Here is a 24,448-nt window from a genome sequence, read left to right as displayed (position 1 = left end):
CAGCCACTCTGGAGAAGTGTATGGTGTTTCCTGAAACATCTAAAAAACAAAGCAACAGAGCCTAGGGCACTTCCACTTATGGTCCTATAGCTTAGGGAAATTAAAATCAAAAAGACACAGCCACCCCAAAGTTTGGGCCGGCTCTGTTTACAAGAATCTCGTTTATGGTACAAGTTCAATATCGCAGAAAGTGAAAAATGGATAAAGAAGTTGTGGTACTTACGTACAATGCAATATCACTCAGGAATGAAATCTATGTCATCAGGCCCGTAGCAGCATAATGAGTGGATTCAGGTACGATGATTCTAAGTGAAATAAGTCACACAGAAAAAGAAACATCATAAGATATCACTAATACACGGAATGTAAACTTGGCTACACAGGAACTGAATTACAAAACAGAACAGGATCTCAAATGTAGAAAACCAACTTATGCTTGCTTAAGGGGAAATGTGAGTTGGGGTGCTGCATAAAACCAGAGATTGAAATTAGCACAGATACCATTCCATAAGCCAAATAAGTAATAGACAAGAGCTACTCCTTGCTCAACGAAGTAGACTCAACACTCCATATTAAATGCCTAAGAATATACCTGACTAGTAAGAATCTTAACACCTATGGATTTATATGTCTCCGAAAGAGAATCAAGCGTGTGTACAGCGGCATAAATGCAGCAGTGATAGGATTGGTGAGGTTCGGTGAGCAAATGCAGACCCTTTGAAGTCATATTGCATGGTACCCATTCCATGGGTCTCAACTCTCCAGGTTTAAGGGATTCTTCCTTCAGCTAAAACATGCATGTGGAACCCAGAGTATGATCAACCGTGTGATCGGGAAACGTGTTCAAATGTGTCTCAGTTTTTGTCCCCTGGTACTCGGGTGCAACATTCCAGACGCTTTACTAACACTCTCCCCACTTGGAGAGACAGTGCCTTTAACCTCCTCTTTGGCCCAGTTTGCAATTTCTGCGGAAAATGAACAGAAATAGGGAGAACCAATGAGAGACTAGCTGGAGGTGTCTGGATGGGCAAATTTAACTCTCATTTCCCACCAGGAAGAGGAATTAACCAAAGGCTCAGCGTGCCATGCCGGAACCACACTAGGGCCTGAAGCAATGCTGCGGTGTTGCGGCCAGCTCACAAAAAAGCGAGTTGAAGAAAGGAGCTCAGGGGCACTGTAATTCACAAACCTGCAGAGTTAAAAATGACAGCTATCGTCCAAAAATATATTGAAGTAAGGCTGCCAAGAGGACTTGAAAGCGGGGCAGAATTGCAGGAAACCGATTTCAGGAGGTAGACTGGAATTGCATGTAAAGCATAGGAAAAGAGGCAGAACGTCCACAATGATGCACTTGGCCAAAAAGGGCGTATGCGTTTTTTCCTGAATATATTCAGGAAAAAACGCATACGCCCTTTTTGGCCAACCAAGCAAGCTTGCAAAGGAAATCTGCACTACAATGAAGTCTCACTGCCCCCCGGTCAAAAGGGCCATCTGAAAAAAGTATAACATCCAGAAAGGCAGGACAGGCCATGGAGAACTGGGAGCCTTGTTATGCTGATGGGCGGGATGTAAATTGCCAACAGCCACTCTGGAGAAGTGTATGGTGTTTCCTGAAACATCTAAAAAACAAAGCAACAGAGCCTAGGGCACTTCCACTTATGGTCCTATAGCTTAGGGAAATTAAAATCAAAAAGACACAGCCACCCCAAAGTTTGGGCCGGCTCTGTTTACAAGAATCTCGTTTATGGTACAAGTTCAATATCGCAGAAAGTGAAAAATGGATAAAGAAGTTGTGGTACTTACGTACAATGCAATATCACTCAGGAATGAAATCTATGTCATCAGGCCCGTAGCAGCATAATGAGTGGATTCAGGTACGATGATTCTAAGTGAAATATGTCACACAGAAAAAGAAACATCATAAGATATCACTAATACACGGAATGTAAACTTGGCTACACAGGAACTGAATTACAAAACAGAACAGGATCTCAAATGTAGAAAACCAACTTATGCTTGCTTAAGGGGAAAGGTGAGTTGGGGTGCTGCATAAAACCAGAGATTGAAATTAGCACAGATACCATTCCATAAGCCAAATAGGTAATAGACAAGAGCTACTCCTTGCTCAACGAAGTGGACTCAACACCCCATATTAAATGCCTAAGAATATACCTGACTAGTAAGAATCTTAACACCTATGGATTTATATGTCTCCGAAAGAGAATCAAGCGTGTGTACAGCGGCATAAATGCAGCAGTGATAGGATTGGTGAGGTTCGGTGAGCAAATGCAGACCCTTTGAAGTCATATTGCATGGTACCCATTCCATGGGTCTCAACTCTCCAGGTTTAAGGGATTCTTCCTTCAGCTAAAACATGCATGTGGAACCCAGAGTATGATCCACCGTGTGATCGGGAAACGTGTTCAAATGTGTCTCAGTTTTCGTCCCCTGGTACTCGGGTGCAACATTCCAGTCGCTTTACTAACACTCTCCCCACTTGGAGAGTCAGTGCCTTTAACCTCCTGTTTGGCCCAGTTTGCAATTTCTGCGGAAAATGAACAGAAATAGGGAGAACCAATGAGAGACTAGCTGGAGGTGTCTGGACGGGCAAATTTAACTCTCATTTCCCACCAGGAAGAGGAATTAACCAAAGGCTCAGCGTGCCATGCCGGAACCACACTAGGGCCTGAAGCCATGCTGCGGTGTTGCGGCCAGCTCACAAGAAAGCGAGTTGAAGAAAGGAGCTCAGGGGCACTGTAATTCACAAACCTGCAGAGTTATAAATGACAGCTATCGTCCAAAAATATATTGAAGTAAGGCTGCCAAGAGGACTTGAAAGTGGGGCAGAATTGCAGGAAACCGATTTCAGGAGGTAGACTGGAATTGCATGTAAAGTATAGGAAAAGAGGCAGAACGTCCACAATGATGCACTTGGCCAAAAATTGCGTATGCGTTTTTTCCTGAATATATTCAGGAAAAAAAGCATACGCCCTTTTTGGCCAACCAAGCAAGCTTGCAAAGGAAATCTGCACTACAATGAAGTCTCACTGCCCCCCGGTCAAAAGGGCCATCTGAAAAAAGTATAAAATCCAGAAAGGCAGGACAGGCCATGGAGAACTGGGAGCCTTGTTATGCTGATGGGCGGGATGTAAATTGCCAATAGCCTCTCTGGAGAAGTTTATGGTGTTTCCTGAAACATCTACAAAACAAAGCAACAGAGCCTAGGGCACTTCCACTTATGGTCCTATAGCTTAGGGAAATTAAAATCAAAAAGACACAGCCACCATAAAGTTTGGGATGGCTCTGTTTACAAGAACCTCGTTTACGGTACAAGTTCAATATCACAGAAAGCCAAGAATGGATAAAGAATTTGTGGTACTTACGTACAATGCAATATCACTCAGCAATGAAATGTATATCATCAGGCCCGTAGCAGCATAATGAGTGGATTCAGGTACGATGATTCTAAGTGAAATAAGTCACACAGAAAAAGAAACATCATAAGATATCACTACTACATGGAATGTTACCTTGGCTACACAGGAACTGAAATACAAAACAGAACAGGGTCTCAAATGTAGAAAACCAACTTATGCTTGCTTAAGGGGAAAGGTGAGTTGGGGTGCTGCATAAAACCAGAGATTGAAATTAGCACAGATACCGTTCCATAATCCAAATATGTAATAGACAAGAGCTACTCCTTGCTCAACGAAGAGGACTCAACACCCCATATTAAACGTCTAAGAATATACCTGACTAGGAAGAATCTTAAAATCTATGGATTTATATGTCTCCGAAAGAGAATCAAGCGTGTGTACAGTGGCATAAGCGCAGCAGTGATAGGATTGGTGAGGTTCGGTGAGCCAATGCAGACCCTTTGAAGTCATATTGCATGGTACCCATTCCATGGGTCTCAACTCTCCAGGTTTAAGGGATTCTTCCTTCAGCTAAAACATGCATGTGGAACCCAGAGTATGATCCACCGTGTGATCGGGAAACGTGTTCAAATGTGTCTCAGTTTTTGTCCCCTGGTACTCGGGTGCAACATTCCAGATGCTTTACTAAAACTCTCCCCACTTGGAGAGTCAGTGCCTTTAACCTCCTGTTTGGCCCAGTTTGCAATTTCTGTGGAAAATGAACAGGAATAGGGAGAACCAATGAGAGACTAGCTGGAGGTGTCTGGACGGGCAAATTTAACTCTCATTTCCCACCAGGAAGAGGAATTAACCAAAGGCTCAGCTTGCCATACCGGAACCACACTAGGGCCTGAAGCAATCCTGCGGTGTTGCGGCCAGCTCACAAGAAAGCGAGTTGAAGAAAGGAGCTCAGGGGCACTGTAATTCACAAACCTGCAGAGTTATAAATGACAGCTATCGTCCAAAAATATATTGAAGTAAGGCTGCCAAGAGGACTCGAAAGCGGGGCAGAATTGCAGGAATCCGATTTCAGGAGGTAGACTGGAATTGCATGTAAAGCATAGGAAAAGAGGCAGAACGTCCACAATGATGCACTTGGCCAAAAAGGGCGTATGCGTTTTTTCCTGAATATATTCAGGAAAAAACGCATACGCCCTTTTTGGCCAACCAAGCAAGCTTGCAAAGGAAATCTGCAGTACAATGAAGTCTCACTGCCCCCCAGTCAAAAGGGCCATCTGAAAAAAGTGTAAAATCCAGAAAGGCAGGACAGCTCATGGAGAATTGGGAGCCTTGTTATGCTGATGGGCGGGATGTAAATTGCCAACAGCCAGTCTGGAGAAGTGTATGGTGTTTCCTGAAACATCTAAAAAACAAAGCAACAGAGCCTAGGGCACTTCCACTTATGGTCGTATAGCTTAGGGAAATTAAAATCAAAAAGACACAGCCACCCCAAAGTTTGGGACGGCTCTGTTTACAAGAACCTCGTTTACGGTACAAGTTCAATATCACAGAAAGCGAAAAATGGATAAAGAAGTTGTGGTACTTACGTACAATGCAATATCACTCAGCAATGAAATCTATGTCATCAGGCCCATAGCAGCATAATGAGTGGATTCAGGTACGATGATTCTAAGTGAGATAAGTCACACAGAAAAAGAAACATCATAAGATATCACTAATACACGGAATGTTACCTTGGCTACACAGGAACTGAATTACAAAACAGAACAAGGTCTCAAATGTAGAAAACCAACTTATGCTTGCTTAAGGGGAAAGGTGAGTTGGGGTGCTGCATAAAACCAGAGATTGAAATTAGCACAGATACCGTTCCATAAGCCAAATATGTAATAGACAAGAGCTACTCCTTGCTCAACGAAGAGGAATCAACACCCCATATTAAACGTCTAAGAATATACCTGACTAGTAAGAATCTTAAAATCTATGGATTTATATGTCTCCGAAAGAGAATCAAGCGTGTGTACAGCGGCATAAGCGCAGCAGTGATAGGATTGGTGAGGTTCGGTGAGCCAATGCAGAACCTTTGAAGTCATATTGAATGGTACCCATTCCATGGGTCTCAACTCTCCAGGTTTAAGGGATTCTTCCTTCAGCTAAAACATGCATGTGGAACCCAGAGTATGATCCACCGTGTGATCGGGAAACGTGTTCAAATGTGTCTCAGGTTTCGTCCCCTGGTACTCGGGTGCAACATTCCAGACGCTTTACTAACACTCTCCCCACTTGGAGAGTCAGTGCCTTTAACCTCCTGTTTGACCCAGTTTGCAATTTCTGCGGAAAATGAACAGGAATAGGGAGAACCAATGAGAGACTAGCTGGAGGTGCCTGTACGGGCAAATTTAACTCTCATTTTCCACCAGGAACAGGAATTAACCAAAGGCTCAGCGTGCCATGCGGGAACCACACTAAGGCCTGAAGCAATCCTGCGATGTTGCGGCCAGCTCACAAGAAAGCGAGTTGAAGAAAGGAGCTCAGAGGCACTGTAATTCACAAACCTGCAGAGTTATAAATGACAGCTATCGTCCAAAAATATATTGAAGTAAGGCTGCCAAGAGGACTTGAAAGCGGGGCAGAATTGCAGGAAACCGATTTCAGGAGGTAGACTGGAATTGCATGTAAAGCATAGGAAAAGAGGCAGAACGTCCACAATGATGCACTTGGCCAAAAAGGGCGTATGCGTTTTTTCCTGAATATATTCAGGAAAAAACGCATACGCCCTTTTTGGCCAACCAAGCAAGCTTGCAAAGGAAATCTGCACTACAATGAAGTCTCACTGCCCCCCCGGTCAAAAGGGCCATCTGAAAAAAGTGTAAAATCCAGAAAGGCAGGACAGGCCATGGAGACATGGGAGCCTTGTTATGCTGATGGGCGGGATGTAAATTGCCAACAGCAACTCTGGAGAAGTGTATGGTGTTTCCTGAAACATCTACAAAACAAAGCAACAGAGCCTAGGGCACTTCCACTTATGGTCCTATAGCTTAGGGAAATTAAAATCAAAAAGACACAGCCACCCCAAAGTTTGGGACGGCTCTGTTTACAAGAACCTCGTTTACGGTACAAGTTCAATATCACAGAAAGCGAAAAATGGATAAAGAAGTTGTGGTACTTACGTACAATGCAATATCACTCAGCAATGAAATCTATGTCATCAGGCCCATAGCAGCATAATGAGTGGATTCAGGTACGATGATTCTAAGTGAGATAAGTCACACAGAAAAAGAAACATCATAAGATATCACTAATACACGGAATGTAAACTTGGCTACACAGGAACTGAATTACAAAACAGAACAAGGTCTCAAATGTAGAAAACCAACTTATGCTTGCTTAAGGGGAAAGGTGAGTTGGGGTGCTGCATAAAACCAGAGATTGAAATTAGCACAGATACCGTTCCATAAGCCAAATATGTAATAGACAAGAGCTACTCCTTGCTCAACGAAGAGGACTCAACACCCCATATTAAACGTCTAAGAATATACCTGACTAGTAAGAATCTTAAAATCTATGGATTTATATGTCTCCGAAAGAGAATCAAGCGTGTGTACAGTGGCATAAGCGCAGCAGTGATAGGATTGGTGAGGTTCGGTGAGCCAATGCAGAACCTTTGAAGTCATATTGAATGGTACCCATTCCATGGGTCTCAACTCTCCAGGTTTAAGGGATTCTTCCTTCAGCTAAAACATTCATGTGGAACCCAGAGTATGATCCACCGTGTGATCGGGAAACGTGTTCAAATGTGTCTCAGTTTTTGTCCCCTGGTACTCGGGTGCAACATTCCAGACGCTTTACTAAAACTCTCCCCACTTGGAGAGTCAGTGCCTTTAACCTCCTGTTTGACCCAGTTTGCAATTTCTGCGGAAAATGAACAGGAATAGGGAGAACCAATGAGAGACTAGCTGGAGGTGTCTGGACGGGCAAATTTAACTCTCATTTCCCACCAGGAAGAGGAATTAACCAAAGGCTCAGCGTGCCATGCCGGAACCACACTAGGGCCTGAAGCAATCCTGCGGTGTTGCGGCCAGCTCACAAGAAAGCGAGTTGAAGAAAGGAGCTCAGGGGCACTGTAATTCACAAACCTGCAGAGTTAAAAATGACAGCTATCGTCCAAAAATATATTGAAGTAAGGCTGCCAAGAGGACTTGAAAGCGGGGCAGAATTGCAGGAATCCGATTTCAGGAGGTAGACTGGAATTGCATGTAAAGCATAGGAAAAGAGGCAGAACGTCCACAATGATGCACTTGACCAAAAAGGGCGTATGCGTTTTTTCCTGAATATATTCAGGAAAAAACGCATACGCCCTTTTTGGCCAACCAAGCAAGCTTGCAAAGGAAATCTGCAGTACAATGAAGTCTCACTGCCCCCCGGTCAAAAGGGCCATCTGAAAAAAGTATAAAATCCAGAAAGGCAGGACAGGCCATGGAGAACTGGGAGCCTTGTTATGCTGATGGGCGGGATGTAAATTGCCAACAGCCACTCTGGAGAAGTGTATGGTGTTTCCTGAAACATCTAAAAAGCAAAGCAACAGAGCCTAGGGCACTTCCACTTATGGTCCTATAGCTTAGGGAAATTAAAATCAAAAAGACACAGCCACCCCAAAGTTTGGGCCGGCTCTGTTTACAAGAATCTCGTTTATGGTACAAGTTCAATATCGCAGAAAGTGAAAAATGGATAAAGAAGTTGTGGTACTTACGTACAATGCAATATCACTCAGGAATGAAATCTATGTCATCAGGCCCATAGCAGCATAATGAGTGGATTCAGGTACGATGATTCTAAGTGAAATAAGTCACACAGAAAAAGAAACATCATAAGATATCACTAATACACGGAATGTAAACTTGGCTACACAGGAACTGAATTACAAAACAGAACAGGATCTCAAATGTAGAAAACCAACTTATGCTTGCTTAAGGGGAAAGGTGAGTTGGGGTGCTGCATAAAACCAGAGATTGAAATTAGCACAGATACCATTCCATAAGCCAAATAGGTAATAGACAAGAGCTACTCCTTGCTCAACAAAGTGGACTCAACACCCCATATTAAATGCCTAAGAATATACCTGACTAGTAAGAATCTTAAAACCTATGGATTTCTATGTCTCCGAAAGAGAATCAAGCGTGTGTACAGCGGCATAAACGCAGCAGTGATAGGATTGGTGAGGTTCGGTGAGCAAATGCAGACCCTTTGAAGTCATATTGCATGGTACCCATTCCATGGGTCTCAACTCTCCAGGTTTAAGGGATTCTTCCTTCAGCTAAAACATGCATTTGGAACCCAGAGTATGATCCACCGTGTGATCGGGAAACGTGTTCAAATGTGTCTCAGGTTTCGTCCCCTGGTACTCGGGTGCAACATTCCAGACGCTTTACTAACACTCTCCCCACTTGGAGAGTCAGTGCCTTTAACCTCCTGTTTGGCCCAGTTTGCAATTTCTGCGGAAAATGAACAGGAATAGGGAGAACCAATGAGAGACTAGCTGGAGGTGTCTGGACGGGCAAATTTAACTCTCATTTCCCACCAGGAAGAGGAATTAACCAAAGGCTCAGCATGCCATTCCGGAACCACACTAGGGCCTGAAGCAATGCTGCGGTGTTGCGGCCAGCTCACAAGAAAGCGAGTTGAAGAAAGGAGCTCAGGGGCACTGTAATTCACAAACCTGCAGAGTTATAAATGACAGCTATCGTCCAAAAATATATTGAAGTAAGGCTGCCAAGAGGACTTGAAAGCGGGGCAGAATTGCAGGAAACCGGTTTCAGGAGGTAGACTGGAATTGCATGTAAAGCATAGGAAAAGAGGCAGAACGTCCACAATGATGCACTTGGCCAAAAAGGGCGTATGCGTTTTTTCCTGAATATATTCAGGAAAAAACGCATACGCCCTTTTTGGCCAACCAAGCAAGCTTGCAAAGGAAATCTGCACTACAATGAAGTCTCACTGCCCCCCGGTCAAAAGGGCCATCTGAAAAAAGTGTAACATCCAGAAAGGCAGGACAGGCCATGGAGAACTGGGAGCCTTGTTATGCTGATGGGCGGGATGTAAATTGCCAACAGCCACTCTGGAGAAGTGTATGGTGTTTCCTGAAACATCTAAAAAACAAAGCAACAGAGCCTAGGACATTTCCACTTATGGTCCTATAGCTTAGGGAAATTAAAATAAAAAAGACACAGTCACCCCAAAGTTTGGGAGAGCTCTGTTTACAAGAACCTCGTTTACGGTACAAGTTCTATATCACAGAAAGCGAAAAATGGATAAAGAAGTTGTGGTACTTACGTACAATGCAATATCACTCAGCAATGAAATGTATGTCATCAGGCCCGTAACAGCATAATGAGTGGATTCAGGTACGATGATTCTAAGTAAGATAAGTCACACAGAAAAAGAAACATCATAAGATATCACTACTACACGGAATGTAAACTTGGCTACACAGGAACTGAATTACAAAACAGAACAGGGTGTCAAATGTAGAAAACCAACTTATGCTTGCTTAAGGGGAAAGGTGAGTTGGGGTGCTGCATAAAACCAGAGATTGAAATTAGCACAGATACCGTTCCACAAGCCAAATATGTAATAGACAAGATCTACTCCTTGCTCAACGAAGAGGACACAACACCCCATATTAAACGCCTAAGAATATACCTGACTAGTAAGAATCTTAAAACCTATGGACTTATTTGTCTCCGAAAGAGAATCAAGCGTGTGTACAGCGGCATAAGCGCAGCAGTGATAGGATTGGTGACGTTCGGTGAGCCAATGCAGACCCTTTGAAGTCATATTGTGTGGTACCTATTCCTTGGGTCTCAACTTTCCAGGTTTAAGGGATTCTTCCTTCAGCTAAAACATGCATGTGGAACCCAGAGTATGATCCACCGTGTGATCGGAAAACGTGTTCAAATGTGTCAGTTTTCGTCCGCTGGTACTCGGGTGCAACATTCCAGATGCTTTACTAACACTCTCCCCACTTGGAGAGTCAGTGCTTTAACCTCCTGTTTGGCCCAGTTCGCAATTTCTGCGGAAGATGAACAGGAATAGGGAGAACCAATGAGAGACTAGCTGGAGGTGTCTGGACGGGCAAATTTAACTCTCATTTCCCACCAGGAAGAGGAATTAAACAAAGGCTCAGCGTGCCATTCCGGAACCACCCTATGTCCTGAAGCAATGCTGCGGTGTTGCGGCCAGCTCACAAGAAAGCGAGTTGAAGAAAGGAGCTCAGGGGCACTGTATTTCACAAACCTGCAGAGTTAAAAATGACAGCTATCGTCCAAAAATATATTGAAGTAAGGGTACCAAGAGGACTTGAAAGCGGGGCAGAATTGTAGGAAACCGATTTCAGGAGGTAGACTGGAATTGCATGTAAAGCATAGGAAAAGAGGCAGAACGTCCACAATGATGCACTTGGCCAAAAAGGGCGTATGCGTTTTTTCCTGAATATATTCAGGAAAAAACGCATACGCCCTTTTTGGCCAACCAAGCAAGCTTGCAAAGGAAATCTGCACTACAATGAAGTCTCACTGCCCCACAGTCAATAGGGCCATCTGAAAAAAGTGTAAAATACAGAAAGGCAGGACAGGCCATGGAGAACTGGGAGCCTTGTTATGCTGATGGGCGGGATGTAAATTGCCAACAGCCACTCTGGAGAAGTGTATGGTGTTTCCTGAAACATCTAAAAAACAAAGCAACAGAGCCTAGGGCACTTCCACTTATGGTCCTATAGCTTAGGGAAATTAAAATCAAAAAGACACAGCCACCCCAAAGTTTGGGACGGCTCTGTTTACAAGAACCTCGTTTACAGTACGAGTTCAATATCACAGAAAGTGAAAAATGGACAAAGATTTTGTGGTACTTACGTACAATGCAATATCACTCAGCAATGAAATCTATATCATCAGGCCCGTAGCAGCATAATGAGTGGATTCAGGTACGATGATTCTAAGTGAGATAAGTCACACAGAAAAAGAAACATCATAAGATATCACTACTACACGGAATGTAAACTTGGCTACACAGAAACTGAATTACAAAACAGAACACGGTCTCAAATGTAGAAAACCAACTTATGCTTGCTTAAGGGGAAAGGTGAGTTGGGGTGCTGCATAAAACCAGAGATTGAAATTAGCACAGATACCATTCCATAAGCCAAATAGGTAATAGACAAGAGCTACTCCTTGCTCAACGAAGTGGACTCAACACCCCATATTAAATGCCTAAGAATATACCTGACTAGTAAGAATCTTAACACCTATGGATTTATATGTCTCCGAAAGAGAATCAAGCGTGTGTACAGCGGCATAAATGCAGCAGTGATAGGATTGGTGAGGTTCGGTGAGCAAATGCAGACCCTTTGAAGTCATATTGCATGGTACCCATTCCATGGGTCTCAACTCTCCAGGTTTAAGGGATTCTTCCTTCAGCTAAAACATGCATGTGGAACCCAGAGTATGATCAACCGTGTGATCGGGAAACGTGTTCAAATGTGTCTCAGTTTTTGTCCCCTGGTACTCGGGTGCAACATTCCAGACGCTTTACTAACACTCTCCCCACTTGGAGAGACAGTGCCTTTAACCTCCTGTTTGGCCCAGTTTGCAATTTCTGCGGAAAATGAACAGAAATAGGGAGAACCAATGAGAGACTAGCTGGAGGTGTCTGGATGGGCAAATTTAACTCTCATTTCCCACCAGGAAGAGGAATTAACCAAAGGCTCAGCGTGCCATGCCGGAACCACACTAGGGCCTGAAGCAATGCTGCGGTGTTGCGGCCAGCTCACAAAAAAGCGAGTTGAAGAAAGGAGCTCAGGGGCACTGTAATTCACAAACCTGCAGAGTTAAAAATGACAGCTATCGTCCAAAAATATATTGAAGTAAGGCTGCCAAGAGGACTTGAAAGCGGGGCAGAATTGCAGGAAACCGATTTCAGGAGGTAGACTGGAATTGCATGTAAAGCATAAGAAAAGAGGCAGAACGTCCACAATGATGCACTTGGCCAAAAAGGGCGTATGCGATTTTTCCTGAATATATTCAGGAAAAAACGCATACGCACTTTTTGGCCAACCAAGCAAGCTTGCAAAGGAAATCTGCACTACAATGAAGTCTCACTGCCCCCCGGTCAAAAGGGCCATCTGAAAAAAGTATAACATCCAGAAAGGCAGGACAGGCCATGGAGAACTGGGATCCTTGTTATGCTGATGGGCGGGATGTAAATTGCCAACAGCCAGTCTGGAGAAGTGTATGGTGTTTCCTGAAACATCTAAAAAACAAAGCAACAGAGCCTAGGGCACTTCCACTTATGGTCCTATAGCTTAGGGAAATTAAAATCAAAAAGACACAGCCACCCCAAAGTTTGGGCCGGCTCTGTTTACAAGAATCTCGTTTATGGTACAAGTTCAATATCGCAGAAAGTGAAAAATGGATAAAGAAGTTGTGGTACTTACGTACAATGCAATATCACTCAGGAATGAAATCTATGTCATCAGGCCCGTAGCAGCATAATGAGTGGATTCAGGTACGATGATTCTAAGTGAAATAAGTCACACAGAAAAAGAAACATCATAAGATATCACTAATACACGGAATGTAAACTTGGCTACACAGGAACTGAATTACAAAACAGAACAGGATCTCAAATGTAGAAAACCAACTTATGCTTGCTTAAGGGGAAAGGTGAGTTGGGGTGCTGCATAAAACCAGAGATTGAAATTAGCACAGATACCATTCCATAAGCCAAATAGGTAATAGACAAGAGCTACTCCTTGCTCAACGAAGTGGACTCAACACCCCATATTAAATGCCTAAGAATATACCTGACTAGTAAGAATCTTAACACCTATGGATTTATATGTCTCCGAAAGAGAATCAAGCGTGTGTACAGCGGCATAAATGCAGCAGTGATAGGATTGGTGAGGTTCGGTGAGCAAATGCAGACCCTTTGAAGTCATATTGCATGGTACCCATTCCATGGGTCTCAACTCTCCAGGTTTAAGGGATTCTTCCTTCAGCTAAAACATGCATGTGGAACCCAGAGTATGATCCACCGTGTGATCGGGAAACGTGTTCAAATGTGTCTCAGTTTTCGTCCCCTGGTACTCGGGTGCAACATTCCAGTCGCTTTACTAACACTCTCCCCACTTGGAGAGTCAGTGCCTTTAACCTCCTGTTTGGCCCAGTTTGCAATTTCTGCGGAAAATGAACAGAAATAGGGAGAACCAATGAGAGACTAGCTGGAGGTGTCTGGACGGGCAAATTTAACTCTCATTTCCCACCAGGAAGAGGAATTAACCAAAGGCTCAGCGTGCCATGCCGGAACCACACTAGGGCCTGAAGCCATGTTGCGGTGTTGCGGCCAGCTCACAAGAAAGCGAGTTGAAGAAAGGAGCTCAGGGGTACCCTAATTCACAAACCTGCAGAGTTATAAATGACAGCTATCGTCCAAAAATATATTGAAGTAAGGCTGCCAAGAGGACTTGAAAGTGGGGCAGAATTGCAGGAAACCGATTTCAGGAGGTAGACTGGAATTGCATGTAAAGCATAGGAAAAGAGGCAGAACGTCCACAATGATGCACTTGGCCAAAAAGGGCGTATGCGTTTTTTCCTGAATATATTCAGGAAAAAACGCATACGCCCTTTTTGGCCAACCAAGCAAGCTTGCAAAGGAAATCTGCAGTACAATGAAGTCTCACTGCCCCCCGGTCAAAAGGGCCATCTGAAAAAAGTATAAAATCCAGAAAGGCAGGACAGGCCATGGAGAACTGGGAGCCTTGTTATGCTGATGGGCGGGATGTACATTGCCAATAGCCTCTCTGGAGAAGTGTATGGTGTTTCCTGAAACATCTACAAAACAAAGCAACAGAGCCTAGGGCACTTCCACTTATGGTCCTATAGCTTAGGGAAATTAAAATCAAAAAGACACAGCCACCATAAAGTTTGGGACGGCTCTGTTTACAAGAACCTCGTTTACGGTACAAGTTCAATATCACAGAAAGCCAAGAATGGATAAAGAATTTGTGGTACTTACGTACAATACAATATCACTCAGCAATGAAATGTATATCATCAGGCCCGTAGCAGCATAATGAGTGGATTCAGGTACGATGATTCTAAGTGAAATAAGTCACACAGAAAAAGAAACATCATAAGATATCACTACTACATGGAATGTTACCTTGGCTACACAGGAACTGAATTACAAAACAGAACAGGGTCTCAAATGTAGAAAACCAACTTATGCTTGCTTAAGGGGAAAGGTGAGTTGGGGTGCTGCATAAAACCAGAGATTGAAATTAGCACAGATACCGTTCCATAATCCAAATATGTAATAGACAAGAGCTACTCCTTGCTCAACGAAGAGGACTCAACACCCCATATTAAACGTCTAAGAATATACCTGACTAGGAAGAATCTTAAAATCTATGGATTTATATGTCTCCGAAAGAGAATCAAGCGTGTGTACAGTGGCATAAGCGCAGCAGTGATAGGATTGGTGAGGTTCGGTGAGCCAATGCAGAACCTTTGAAGTCATATTGCATGGTACCCATTCCATGGGTCTCAACTCTCCAGGTTTAAGGGATTCTTCCTTCAGCTAAAACATGCATGTGGAACCCAGAGTATGATCCACCGTGTGATCGGGAAACGTGTTCAAATGTGTCTCAGTTTTTGTCCCCTGGTACTCGGGTGCAACATTCCAGACGCTTTACTAAAACTCTCCCCACTTGGAGAGTCAGTGCCTTTAACCTCCTGTTTGGCCCAGTTTGCAATTTCTGTGGAAAATGAACAGGAATAGGGAGAACCAATGAGAGACTAGCTGGAGGTGTCTGGACGGGCAAATTTAACTCTCATTTCCCACCAGGAAGAGGAATTAACCAAAGGCTCAGCGTGCCATACCGGAACCACACTAGGGCCTGAAGCAATCCTGCGGTGTTGCGGCCAGCTCACAAGAAAGCGAGTTGAAGAAAGGAGCTCAGGGGCACTGTAATTCACAAACCTGCAGAGTTATAAATGACAGCTATTGTCCAAAAATATATTGAAGTAAGGCTGCCAAGAGGACTCGAAAGCGGGGCAGAATTGCAGGAATCCGATTTCAGGAGGTAGACTGGAATTGCATGTAAAGCATAGGAAAAGAGGCAGAACGTCCACAATGATGCACTTGGCCAAAAAGGGCGTATGCGTTTTTTCCTGAATATATTCAGGAAAAAACGCATACGCCCTTTTTGGCCAACCAAGCAAGCTTGCAAAGGAAATCTGCACTACAATGAAGTCTCACTGCCCCCCAGTCAAAAGGGCCATCTGAAAAAAGTGTAAAATCCAGAAAGGCAGGACAGCTCATGGAGAATTGGGAGCCTTGTTATGCTGATGGGCGGGATGTAAATTGCCAACAGCCAGTCTGGAGAAGTGTATGGTGTTTCCTGAAACATCTAAAAAACAAAGCAACAGAGCCTAGGGCACTTCCACTTATGGTCGTATAGCTTAGGGAAATTAAAATCAAAAAGACACAGCCACCCCAAAGTTTGGGACGGCTCTGTTTACAAGAACCTCGTTTACGGTACAAGTTCAATATCACAGAAAGCGAAAAATGGATAAAGAAGTTGTGGTACTTACGTACAATGCAATATCACTCAGCAATGAAATCTATGTCATCAGGCCCATAGCAGCATAATGAGTGGATTCAGGTACGATGATTCTAAGTGAGATAAGTCACACAGAAAAAGAAACATCATAAGATATCACTAATACACGGAATGTAAACTTGGCTACACAGGAACTGAATTACAAAACAGAACAAGGTCTCAAATGTAGAAAACCAACTTATGCTTGCTTAAGGGGAAAGGTGAGTTGGGGTGCTGCATAAAACCAGAGATTGAAATTAGCACAGATACCGTTCCATAAGCCAAATATGTAATAGACAAGAGCTACTCCTTGCTCAACGAAGAGGACTCAACACCCCATATTAAACGTCTAAGAATATACCTGACTAGTAAGAATCTTAAAATCTATGGATTTATATGTCTCCGAAAGAGAATCAAGCGTGTGTACAGTGGCATAAGCGCAGCAGTGATAGGATTGGTGAGGTTCGGTGAGCCAATGCAGAACCTTTGAAGTCATATTGAATGGTACCCATTCCATGGGTCTCAACTCTCCAGGTTTAAGGGATTCTTCCTTCAGCTAAAACATGCATGTGGAACCCAGAGTATGATCCACCGTGTGATCGGGAAACGTGTTCAAATGTGTCTCAGTTTTTGTCCCCTGGTACTCGGGTGCAACATTCCAGACGCTTTACTAAAACTCTCCCCACTTGGAGAGTCAGTGACTTTAACCTCCTGTTTGACCCAGTTTGCAATTTCTGCGGAAAATGAACAGGAATAGGGAGAACCAATGAGAGACTAGCTGGAGGTGTCTGGACGGGCAAATTTAACTCTCATTTCCCACCAGGAAGAGGAATTAACCAAAGGCTCAGCGTGCCATGCCGGAACCACACTAGGGCCTGAAGCAATCCTGCGGTGTTGCGGCCAGCTCACAAGAAAGCGAGTTGAAGAAAGGAGCTCAGGGGCACTGTAATTCACAAACCTGCAGAGTTAAAAATGACAGCTATCGTCCAAAAATATATTGAAGTAAGGCTGCCAAGAGGACTTGAAAGCGGGGCAGAATTGCAGGAATCCGATTTCAGGAGGTAGACTGGAATTGCATGTAAAGCATAGGAAAAGAGGCAGAACGTCCACAATGATGCACTTGGCCAAAAAGGGCGTATGCGTTTTTTCCTGAATATATTCAGGAAAAAACGCATACGCCCTTTTTGGCCAACCAAGCAAGCTTGCAAAGGAAATCTGCACTACAATGAAGTCTCACTGCCCCCCGGTCAAAAGGGCCATCTGAAAAAAGTATAAAATCCAGAAAGGCAGGACAGGCCATGGAGAACTGGGAGCCTTGTTATGCTGATGGGCGGGATGTAAATTGCCAACAGCCACTCTGGAGAACTGTATGGTGTTTCCTGAAACATCTAAAAAACAAAGCAACAGAGCCTAGGGCACTTCCACTTATGGTCGTATAGCTTAGGGAAATTAAAATCAAAAAGACACAGCCACCCCAAAGTTTGGGACGGCTCTGTTTACAAGAACCTCGTTTACGGTACAAGTTCAATATCACAGAAAGCGAAAAATGGATAAAGAAGTTGTGGTACTTACGTACAATGCAATATCACTCAGCAATGAAATCTATGTCATCAGGCCCATAGCAGCATAATGAGTGGATTCAGGTACGATGATTCTAAGTGAGATAAGTCACACAGAAAAAGAAACATCATAAGATATCACTAATACACGGAATGTAAACTTGGCTACACAGGAACTGAATTACAAAACAGAACAAGGTCTCAAATGTAGAAAACCAACTTATGCTTGCTTAAGGGGAAAGGTGAGTTGGGGTGCTGCATAAAACCAGAGATTGAAATTAGCACAGATACCGTTCCATAAGCCAAATATGTAATAGACAAGAGCTACTCCTTGCTCAACGAAGAGGACTCAACACCCCATATTAAACGTCTAAGAATATACCTGACTAGTAAGAATCTTAAAATCTATGGATTTATATGTCTCCGAAAGAGAATCAAGCGTGTGTACAGTGGCATAAGCGCAGCAGTGATAGGATTGGTGAGGTTCGGTGAGCCAATGCAGAACCTTTGAAGTCATATTGAATGGTACCCATTCCATGGGTCTCAACTCTCCAGGTTTAAGGGATTCTTCCTTCAGCTAAAACATGCATGTGGAACCCAGAGTATGATCCACCGTGTGATCGGGAAACGTGTTCAAATGTGTCTCAGTTTTTGTCCCCTGGTACTCGGGTGCAACATTCCAGACGCTTTACTAAAACTCTCCCCACTTGGAGAGTCAGTGCCTTTAACCTCCTGTTTGACCCAGTTTGCAATTTCTGCGGAAAATGAACAGGAATAGGGAGAACCAATGAGAGACTAGCTGGAGGTGTCTGGACGGGCAAATTTAACTCTCATTTCCCACCAGGAAGAGGAATTAACCAAAGGCTCAGCGTGCCATGCCGGAACCACACTAGGGCCTGAAGCAATCCTGCGGTGTTGCGGCCAGCTCACAAGAAAGCGAGTTGAAGAAAGGAGCTCAGGGGCACTGTAATTCACAAACCTGCAGAGTTAAAAATGACAGCTATCGTCCAAAAATATATTGAAGTAAGGCTGCCAAGAGGACTTGAAAGCGGGGCAGAATTGCAGGAATCCGATTTCAGGAGGTAGACTGGAATTGCATGTAAAGCATAGGAAAAGAGGCAGAACGTCCACAATGATGCACTTGGCCAAAAAGGGCGTATGCGTTTTTTCCTGAATATATTCAGGAAAAAACGCATACGCCCTTTTTGGCCAACCAAGCAAGCTTGCAAAGGAAATCTGCACTACAATGAAGTCTCACTGCCCCCCGGTCAAAAGGGCCATCTGAAAAAAGTATAAAATCCAGAAAGGCAGGACAGGCCATGGAGAACTGGGAGCCTTGTTATGCTGATGGGCGGGATGTAAATTGCCAACAGCCACTCTGGAGAACTGTATGGTGTTTCCTGAAACATCTAAAAAACAAAGCAACAGAGCCTAGGGCACTTCCACTTATGGTCCTATAGCTTAGGGAAATTAAAATCAAAAAGACACAGCCACCCCAAAGTTTGGGCCGGCTCTGTTTACAAGAATCTCGTTTATGGTACAAGTTCAATATCGCAGAAAGTGAAAAATGGATAAAGAAGTTGTGGTACTTACGTACAATGCAATATCACTCAGGAATGAAATCTATGTCATCAGGCCCGTAGCAGCATAATGAGTGGATTCAGGTACGATGATTCTAAGTGAAATAAGTCACACAGAAAAAGAAACATCATAAGATATCACTAATACACGGAATGTAAACTTGGCTACACAGGAACTGAATTACAAAACAGAACAGGATCTCAAATGTAGAAAACCAACTTATGCTTGCTTAAGGGGAAAGGTGAGTTGGGGTTCTGCATAAAACCAGAGATTGAAATTAGCACAGATACCATTCCATAAGCCAAATAGGTAATAGACAAGAGCTACTCCTTGCTCAACAAAGTGGACTCAACACCCCATATTAAATGCCTAAGAATATACCTGACTAGTAAGAATCTTAAAACCTATGGATTTATATGTCTCCGAAAGAGAATCAAGCGTGTCTACAGAGGCATAAATGCAGCAGTAATAGGATTGGTGAGGTTCGGTGAGCCAATGCAGACCCTTTGAAGTCATATTGCATGGTACCCATTCCATGGGTCTCAACTCTCCAGGTTTAAGGGATTCTTCCTTCAGCTAAAACATGCATGTGGAACCCAGAGTATGATCCACCGTGTGATCGGGAAACGTGTTCAAATGTGTCAGATTTCGTCCCCTGGTACTCGGGTGCAACATTCCAGACGCTTTACTAACACTCTCCCCACTTGGAGAGTCAGTGCCTTTAACCTCCTGTTTGGCCCAGTTTGCAATTTCTGCGGAAAATGAACAGGAATAGGGAGAACCAATGAGAGACTAGCTGGAGGTGTCTGGACGGGCAAATTTAACTCTCATTTCCCACCAGGAAGAGGAATTAACCAAAGGCTCAGCATGCCATGCCGGAACCACACTAGGGCCTGAAGCAATCCTGCGGTGTTGCGGCCAGCTCACAAGAAAGCGAGTTGAAGAAAGGAGCTCAGGGGCACTGTAATTCACAAACCTGCAGAGTTAAAAATGACAGCTATCGTCCAAAAATATATTGAAGTAAGGCTGCCAAGAGGACTTGAAAGCGGGGCAGAATTGCAGGAATCCGATTTCAGGAGGTAGACTGGAATTGCATGTAAAGCATAGGAAAAGAGGCAGAACGTCCACAATGATGCACTTGGCCAAAAAGGGCGTATGCGTTTTTTCCTGAATATATTCAGGAAAAAACGCATACGCCCTTTTTGGCCAACCAAGCAAGCTTGCAAAGGAAATCTGCAGTACAATGAAGTCTCACTGCCCCCCAGTCAAAAGGGCCATCTGAAAAAAGTGTAAAATCCAGAAAGGCAGGACAGCTCATGGAGAATTGGGAGCCTTGTTATGCTGATGGGCGGGATGTAAATTGCCAACAGCCACTCTGTAGAAGTGTATGGTGTTTCCTGAAACATCTAAAAAACAAAGCAACAGAGCCTAGGGCACTTCCACTTATGGTCGTATAGCTTAGGGAAATTAAAATCAAAAAGACACAGCCACCCCAAAGTTTGGGACGGCTCTGTTTACAAGAACCTCGTTTACGGTACAAGTTCAATATCACAGAAAGCGAAAAATGGATAAAGAAGTTGTGGTACTTACGTACAATGCAATATCACTCAGCAATGAAATCTATGTCATCAGGCCCATAGCAGCATAATGAGTGAATTCAGGTACGATGATTCTAAGTGAGATAAGTCACACAGAAAAAGAAACATCATAAGATATCACTAATACACGGAATGTAAACTTGGCTACACAAGAACTGAATTACAAAACAGAACAAGGTCTCAAATGTAGAAAACCAACTTATGCTTGCTTAAGGGGAAAGGTGAGTTGGGGTGCTGCATAAAACCAGAGATTGAAATTAGCACAGATACCGTTCCATAAGCCAAATATGTAATAGACAAGAGCTACTCCTTGCTCAACGAAGAGGACTCAACACCCCATATTAAACGTCTAAGAATATACCTGACTAGTAAGAATCTTAAAATCTATGGATTTATATGTCTCCGAAAGAGAATCAAGCGTGTGTACAGTGGCATAAGCGCAGCAGTGATAGGATTGGTGAGGTTCGGTGAGCCAATGCAGAACCTTTGAAGTCATATTGAATGGTACCCATTCCATGGGTCTCAACTCTCCAGGTTTAAGGGATTCTTCCTTCAGCTAAAACATGCATGTGGAACCCAGAGTATGATCCACCGTGTGATCGGGAAACGTGTTCAAATGTGTCTCAGTTTTTGTCCCCTGGTACTCGGGTGCAACATTCCAGACGCTTTACTAAAACTCTCCCCACTTGGAGAGTCAGTACCTTTAACCTCCTGTTTGACCCAGTTTGCAATTTCTGCGGAAAATGAACAGGAATAGGGAGAACCAATGAGAGACTAGCTGGAGGTGTCTGGACGGGCAAATTTAACTCTCATTTCCCACCAGGAAGAGGAATTAACCAAAGGCTCAGCGTGCCATGCCGGAACCACACTAGGGCCTGAAGCAATCGTGCGGTGTTGCGGCCAGCTCACAAGAAAGCGAGTTGAAGAAAGGAGCTCAGGGGCACTGTAATTCACAAACCTGCAGAGTTAAAAATGACAGCTATCGTCCAAAAATATATTGAAGTAAGGCTGCCAAGAGGACTTGAAAGCGGGGCAGAATTGCAGGAATCCGATTTCAGGAGGTAGACTGGAATTGCATGTAAAGCATAGGAAAAGAGGCAGAACGTCCACAATGATGCACTTGGCCAAAAAGGGCGTATGCGTTTTTTCCTGAATATATTCAGGAAAAAACGCATACGCCCTTTTTGGCCAACCAAGCAAGCTTGCAAAGGAAATCTGCAGTACAATGAAGTCTCACTGCCCCCCGGTCAAAAGGGCCATCTGAAAAAAGTATAAAATCCAGAAAGGCAGGACAGGCCATGGAGAACTGGGAGCCTTGTTATGCTGATGGGCGGGATGTAAATTGCCAACAGCCACTCTGGAGAAGTGTATGGTGTTTCCTGAAACATCTAAAAAACAAAGCAACAGAGCCTACGGCACTTCCACTTATGGTCCTATAGCTTAGGGAAATTAAAATCAAAAAGACACAGCCACCCCAAAGTTTGGGCCGGCTCTGTTTACAAGAATCTCGTTTATGGTACAAGTTCAATATCGCAGAAAGTGAAAAATGGATAAAGAAGTTGTGGTACTTACGTACAATGCAATATCACTCAGGAATGAAATCTATGTCATCAGGCCCATAGCAGCATAATGAGTGGATTCAGGTACGATGATTCTAAGTGAAATAAGTCACACAGAAAAAGAAACATCATAAGATATCACTAATACACGGAATGTAAACTTGGCTACACAGGAACTGAATTACAAAACAGAACAGGATCTCAAATGTAGAAAACCAACTTATGCTTGCTTAAGGGGAAAGGTGAGTTGGGGTGCTGCATAAAACCAGAGATTGAAATTAGCACAGATACCATTCCATAAGCCAAATAGGTAATAGACAAGAGCTACTCCTTGCTCAACAAAGTGGACTCAACACCCCATATTAAATGCCTAAGAATATACCTGACTAGTAAGAATCTTAAAACCTATGGATTTATATGTCTCCGAAAGAGAATCAAGCGTGTCTACAGAGGCATAAATGCAGCAGTAATAGGATTGGTGAGGTTCGGTGAGCCAATGCAGACCCTTTGAAGTCATATTGCATGGTACCCATTCCATGGGTCTCAACTCTCCAGGTTTAAGGGATTCTTCCTTCAGCTAAAACATGCATGTGGAACCCAGAGTATGATCCACCGTGTGATCGGGAAACGTGTTCAAATGTGTCAGATTTCGTCCCCTGGTACTCGGGTGCAACATTCCAGACGCTTTACTAACACTCTCCCCACTTGGAGAGTCAGTGCCTTTAACCTCCTGTTTGGCCCAGTTTGCAATTTCTGCGGAAAATGAACAGGAATAGGGAGAACCAATGAGAGACTAGATGGAGGTGTCTGGACGGGCAAATTTAACTCTCATTTCCCACCAGGAAGAGGAATTAACCAAAGGCTCAGCATGCCATGCCGGAACCACACTAGGGCCTGAAGCAATCCTGCGGTGTTGCGGCCAGCTCACAAGAAAGCGAGTTGAAGAAAGGAGCTCAGGGGCACTGTAATTCACAAACCTGCAGAGTTAAAAATGACAGCTATCGTCCAAAAATATATTGAAGTAAGGCTGCCAAGAGGACTTGAAAGCGGGGCAGAATTGCAGGAATCCGATTTCAGGAGGTAGACTGGAATTGCATGTAAAGCATAGGAAAAGAGGCAGAACGTCCACAATGATGCACTTGGCCAAAAAGGGCGTATGCGTTTTTTCCTGAATATATTCAGGAAAAAACGCATACGCCCTTTTTGGCCAACCAAGCAAGCTTGCAAAGGAAATCTGCAGTACAATGAAGTCTCACTGCCCCCCAGTCAAAAGGGCCATCTGAAAAAAGTGTAAAATCCAGAAAGGCAGGACAGCTCATGGAGAATTGGGAGCCTTGTTATGCTGATGGGCGGGATGTAAATTGCCAACAGCCACTCTGTAGAAGTGTATGGTGTTTCCTGAAACATCTAAAAAACAAAGCAACAGAGCCTAGGGCACTTCCACTTATGGTCGTATAGCTTAGGGAAATTAAAATCAAAAAGACACAGCCACCCCAAAGTTTGGGACGGCTCTGTTTACAAGAACCTTGTTTACGGTACAAGTTCAATATCACAGAAAGCGAAAAATGGATAAAGAAGTTGTGGTACTTACGTACAATGCAATATCACTCAGCAATGAAATCTATGTCATCAGGCCCATAGCAGCATAATGAGTGAATTCAGGTATGATGATTCTAAGTGAGATAAGTCACACAGAAAAAGAAACATCATAAGATATCACTAATACACGGAATGTAAACTTGGCTACACAAGAACTGAATTACAAAACAGAACAAGGTCTCAAATGTAGAAAACCAACTTATGCTTGCTTAAGGGGAAAGGTGAGTTGGGGTGCTGCATAAAACCAGAGATTGAAATTAGCACAGATACCGTTCCATAAGCCAAATATGTAATAGACAAGAGCTACTCCTTGCTCAACGAAGAGGACTCAACACCCCATATTAAACGTCTAAGAATATACCTGACTAGTAAGAATCTTAAAATCTATGGATTTATATGTCTCCGAAAGAGAATCAAGCGTGTGTACAGTGGCATAAGCGCAGCAGTGATAGGATTGGTGAGGTTCGGTGAGCCAATGCAGAACCTTTGAAGTCATATTGAATGGTACCCATTCCATGGGTCT

This window comes from Pseudorca crassidens, chromosome 1 (genome assembly GCF_039906515.1).
Source record: "Pseudorca crassidens isolate mPseCra1 chromosome 1, mPseCra1.hap1, whole genome shotgun sequence".
Taxonomy (NCBI): Eukaryota; Metazoa; Chordata; class Mammalia; order Artiodactyla; family Delphinidae; genus Pseudorca; species Pseudorca crassidens.
This window is presented reverse-complemented; position numbering follows the sequence as displayed.